Below are 6,000 nucleotides of genomic sequence, written 5' to 3'. Positions count from 1 at the left end.
GCTCCAATCCTAGCCACAAAAACGTGTGGGGGAAACACATCCCGAGAGGAGTAAGGGCTGGAAGCTGGAGGATGATAAACTTTGGAGCCAAATGGCCTCAAAAAAGCACTTCTGCACCTTATGGCAATTTTGCAGGATAATGTCTCGTTCACAAAATTCTGTGGCGGGAGGATTTTCATCTTCAAAATGGGTACAGTGATACCTCTGGGTTATTACAAACTCCCAGCTGCAAAGGGCTGCCTGTATTTATACAACACTGCATTATTTATAATATCCTTTCAGGAGCAGGAGAATGAGAGTTCTTTCCTTCACAGTTTGACTATTTTTTTCCTTCCCTTCTCCCACTTGGAAAACATTGATTTCTTGCCCTCATTTCTCCCACCAGAGCTGTAGCTGACCTGACTGTGTTTAGTCTGCTTCTCTAGGCCAGATCCTCAGTGGGTGAAAAGCACAACCAACCACCCTGGAATAACAGAGCTGCCCTGATTTTCCCCAGCTGGGATCTCATCCTGCCTCCCCAACATCTGCACGTTTGTGGGAACTGATTAACAACTGCTACAACACTGCTGGGGAGGGGACAAATGTGTAAAAACTGCTGGCCCCATGATGTTCTGTTTCTGAGTGGGTTTTGACTCTCCTGTACTAAGAATCTGAGGAAGTTTATTGCTGCAAAATAATAAAATATTTAAGACTGATCAAATTTTGTGTGGAAACTATTTGAGAGTGTCAGCTTCGCTGAGAAGCAGCAGGGGTTGTAAGATTTTACAGTCCAGAGCAAACAGTGAGGAATTTCAGTCCGTGTTACATTCTCAGTATCCTGAGCCATTAACTCGTGAGCATGTTGGCAAGACACCCAAAAACTTCTTCAGCAACAGAAGAGCCTGGAAAAATCCTTTTTTTCCCTTCTACAGAACAAATGTACCAAGGACACAGATGTTTCCAAAAGGGTTCTTTTAATCAGAAGCAAGTTTGCAAAAGAAGAAGTAACTTTCTCATATAAAATAGTGGAGTGGTGAAGGTGAGGCTAACAAGAGGTGTGGAACAAAAATCCAGGGCAAATCTCCAAGGAGACACTGAATTAAAAGCAATGATCCGATAACCGGAGTACACCGAGGGGTAGCTCAGACACAGCTGTGGGAGGTGATCCTACCCCATAGCTGACAGCAGATACCAAATCAGAGGATGGACTCCAGCCCAAGAGAGGCAAAGTGACCAGCTACAAAATCACCAGAATATGGGGTTCTTGCACCTTTCTGCTACCTGAGAGCTCCCACTGCACTGTGACAGACCCCAGCACGGCTCAGGGGCGCAATGACATCAAAGGGAGCCCTGGTGGCACTTCCCACCTGCAGAATGCCACCATTCAGTGGTAGCAGAAGTTCCCAAATCTAGTGACTTGGACACAAATGGGAAAACACCTTGATATAAAGCTCTGTAACCCCAATCCAGTCTCTGTATCCAGTGATTCAAGCTCCAAGAAAGTGCACAGTGATCAAACAGCATTGAAATAATGAATTTCCTGTCAAGTCTTGAGGCCCCAAGGCCATTTAAAGTGGGCAAGTGGCAGCTTTGAGAAGATAAAATTCTGAGTCAGAGCCTGAATCTCAAGTGCTAATGGTACTTCACTCCTTGTTCAAACAAATCTCACCTATCCCAGGTGTCACGTGTGTGCTTATCCATTGTGGCTCTCTGCTGTCGGGCATGGCAGACTCTACACCTGCACAAAGTGCAAGGCAGCTTTCTTTTTCTGGGAGGACGGGGAGGACAAAAGGAGTACAGAAATACAAAGAACAGAAGGGACTGGAAGTGTCCAAGGCCAGGTTGGATGGGCCTTGGAGCAACCTGGTCACAGTGGAAGGTGTCCATGTCCATAGCAGGGGGGTTCAAACAAGGTGATCCTTAAGATCTCTTCCAACCCAAACCATTCTGGGATTCTGTGACTTGTCAGGTGGAGCCATTTCAGGCCCATCATGTTTAGTCTTGGGGTGAGCATGCTCCTAATCCAAGGGTAGTTTCCATAAGGAGGTTTCAATGGGTTTTGTAGAACCACATCATCACACGTGTGGCTTTGTTTGAACGCTGCAACAACAAACCTTTCCTCATTCTGGTAACCTCCTACCTTCTAGGAACACTTTGATAATGTGTGGATTCCACATGTGCTGGCAACAACCTATAAAAGCAACCTAAGGAATGTGACTGAACTAGCAGGAACTCCAGGCTGAGTGGAGCCGTTTGCAGTACAACCTGCCCATGTCCCAGCAGCTCTGTGGTTCTTCCTTTCCAAACATCACCCCTCATTGCACGTGTCCTTCTGGCTGCTACTGGTACAGGAGATCAGCAAAACCAGGAGGTCTTGGCATCTTGGTCACTCTTACACATCACAGGCTTCTGGACTTCAAGATTTCTAATACCTCTGCCAGAGGTTATCTTTCTTATGTGGTTGTTTGCTTTCTTTTAAAATTTCTGATGAATTCCTTTTCTAAAAGGATTTTTCTCCAACAACTTGTCCCGTATATCTGAAAGCAATGTGTGGGAGAAGACACCAGTGCTCTGTATGTATAAAGATCTCTCTCTCTTCCCTTTTTGGAAAGTAGATTAGATAATCTTTGGATGACCCAATGGATTTCTTGAGGGAAGCAATGGCAAGGATAATAAATGCATCCCCATGTCAAGATATTTAGTCCAAACAATTGCTACATAGCTTCTGGCAGAGACCTTGGTATAAGGAAGAAAAATGAGATCTTGGCCCATCTGCAAAACATCACTGGTTTAAACACTCAAAATGAAGAGGGAAAAGCAATCCTTTTGAGTAATAGATTAGTTTCTTTTCTGTGTACTTTTCTTTCTTCTCTCCAGTCATGCCAACTGCTCTCAAAAGTGGGATCACTGGCCAAAGTGTGATTCCTTTAGTAACTGCTGATGAAAGCCTTTGCTCTCACCTCTCCCTGCCCTCCCCATGAAGGCAGTCCCTGAGTGACTCCCAGGGTAGGAAATAAGAGACTGTCACTGATGAAAGCAAAGGAGTGCCCTCTCCTGTCCCTTGTCACCATTGCCATTTGTACCTGCACAGCGCTGGCCCTGCCCAAACATCAGAGCATTAAAAGGCAGGAATGGAAAATACTCCAGCCAATGGTGTGGGTCATGGTGGGGACACACGACGTGTGACATGCATTTTGGGGGGGATAAAATACTCTACTCAGAGTGGGCTGGAACAGCACAGCTCCTTTATGTGTGCACTTTTGCATGTGATTTATGACAGGGACAACTTGAAGTCTGGGGCTGGGGGCATTACTGACAGTGGTGACTGCTGTCATCTCAGCCCTGCAGGGGGTGAAGACTCGGGCACTTTTTACCTGCAGGAGATTGGATATTGTTATGGCTATTGCATGAAAAACAAGCTCCTATTAAACCATTCCCTGAAATGTCTCCCTTGGTCATTTCATGATGCTGCTTTTATTTTTCAGTAACAGTCACCAAGAGACCTGAGAAACAGGGGAAGGGAAATAAATTAAAAAAAAATATCCTGAAAAGGCTTTTTAAGCCTTCATTTTTCAAGACTATTCTAAACAGGAAGATGGAAATGGAAGCAAATTCAATGGGTGAAGTTACTGTAACATGACAACTAATGTTTAAAAGTTGTATTTCAAGGCTGCAATTTCCAAAGATTGCAGCAACGAAATAGAGCTTTCTTCCTAACTGATGGAGTATTTCCTTCCAGATAAAACAATTTCCCTGATATGTGAAGTAAATAAAACCTACCTATTAACCATATTTTACAAGTTGAGCGTGTTAGCAAGAAGGTGGAGGCATCACACATGGAGCTACACACGATCCTGAACAGCAGAAAACACATCCTGTGCTCAGCTGAGGGCTGGGCAGGGCACTTCACCTCCTCACTCTGCAAGTGCCTATCGAAAATAAACCCAGGTGTCAGAAAAGCCTGAACACAACAGAACCAAAACTGACAACAGTATGGATGAGAATGGAACAGAAACACCTTTGTTGGGATCAACAGGTCCTAAAGGAATCACACCTAACCTGTTATTTCGACAGCAGTCAGAAGAAAAGAGCCACACAGCCAACTCAGCAGGTCCTCAGCAAGCTCAGGCTTTTTAGTTGCAGCTGGTTCTGAGAAAAAAGGAACAGTCTCTTCTCCTTGCTTTGTATGGATTGTGCTGCTCCCCATGTTGTCCTTCAGCGGAGCAGTGGCCATGAAGTCCATTTCCTTTATTCCCCATGGTTTTCTTGGGTTTTTTTTTTCTCAATGTGGTATCAGATCAGCCCCAAGGAGTAACTGTACCTTACATCAAGTGTAAGGCAATATTCAGGAGATGTGGAGTTCCACTATGCTTTCCTTTGGAGCAAAGTCTTCGGTGTTCCATCTACTTCTTACTAATTTTCATCCCTAAAGTCCTCAGTGGTCCTTGGAGGGCTCCTCCTGCAGCACTACCTCTTACACCTGTTGGACAAGGGCCATTAAAATTCCAAGAGCAATTGCATTGTTGTGTCAAATGTATAAAAACAACGTGCCTAAAATATGTAATCTGATGCAGGAAATGACAAAGGAAAAGGAAAACAAATCAGAAAGTCACATAGATAATTTTGTCTAAGAAACAAAAAACACAGACTGAAAACAAATTTTGGCAGTTCAGTAATTAAAGCAAAGTCCATATGGCTTAAGAGAACAGTCAAAGTGCACAGAAGGCAGTGGGTTTTTTGTTTGCTTTGCATTCCTCTTCACAGCACACTCCAAGTCATCCTCTTTGGAGCCCCATCTCCATCCCACACACATCCTACCCAGGTGCAGAGAGGGGGATGACTCACAGGGTTTTGGCTCAGCCGTGTCTTTGCAAGTCCCTTGCCATCTAATGAGCTGCAGATCATTATCCCAAACTCAAAAGCCCTTAAACACACCCACTGGAGTTTTTGGTTTTGAACTTTTTCTTCCTGGAACCTTTGGAGAAGAACAGGAATCCAGTGCCAAAGCTATGCTGAGTGTGCATGCACCGAGAGCAGCAGGGCTTGGAGGCAGTGCCCAAGAGTAAAAGCAGTTCTGAGATAGTTTGCCCTGTCCAAGAGGCACTGAAAGGTGACAGCAAGGCTGAGCTGGCCCTTGGACCTCAGCTGTTCTGGTGAGGTGCCACCAGGATACTCCCAACCAGGCCCCTGGGCAGCCTGATTTCAACAACCTGCTCTGAAGACACCACCTCCCCCTGCCACAGACGTCCCACATCCCTCGAGAGGACAGGGACAACTTTCTGTGGCAACAACGCCCACATGAGCCTTGACAGGACCAAGCAAGCACCAATTTTCCTGGCTTATCCACCTGCAAGAAAATGCCAGATCCTGATGTGGCAAGGACTCTCCTACTTCCAAATTCACCTTTCAAACTCTTATGATAAAAGTCTGGTGACCCAGGACTGTTGCTACTTGGATTCTTTCAACGCCTGATGACTTCCTTGCGAGTAAACAACTTGCTACTAAACATGACAGACTCAGAAAAAGGATAGAAAAGAAGAAAACAAAAAGTGAGCTGTACAAAAAGATGAAAAATAAACTAGAAGTCTCCTCTTTTCTTTCCAAAGGCTGTAGGTTCATGTGCACAGAGCAGGCTGTAAATGTGCACAAGGTAATTCATGACCCCAAAGCCTGAAAAACCTGGTTAGCTTTATTTGGAGACACTTTTTTGCTTCTCCCAGATACGAAGCTGCAGAATCAATAAAAGGCACCTGTGGACACCAAAACTCACCCAGTCTGTGTGGTGTGTCTTTGTACTAAAAAAGTAAAATCAAACAAACCCTGCCACTGTGTACTTTTTTACAGACCAATAAACAGAACTGCAGAGTCTGGGTGAAAAAGGATGTTCAACTTCTGTTGGCAGGGCATGGTAACTCTGATGATCAAAACCCTCATCAATTAGTAAACTCTCTAGGTTGTCGCTGCAATTTTTAATTGAAAAATTCCTCTGGCTTGCTGGGTTGTGTCCTCTGACTTTAAAAA

The sequence above is a fragment of the Molothrus aeneus genome, chromosome 16, assembly GCF_037042795.1.
Source record: "Molothrus aeneus isolate 106 chromosome 16, BPBGC_Maene_1.0, whole genome shotgun sequence".
Taxonomy (NCBI): domain Eukaryota; kingdom Metazoa; phylum Chordata; class Aves; order Passeriformes; family Icteridae; genus Molothrus; species Molothrus aeneus.
This window is presented reverse-complemented; position numbering follows the sequence as displayed.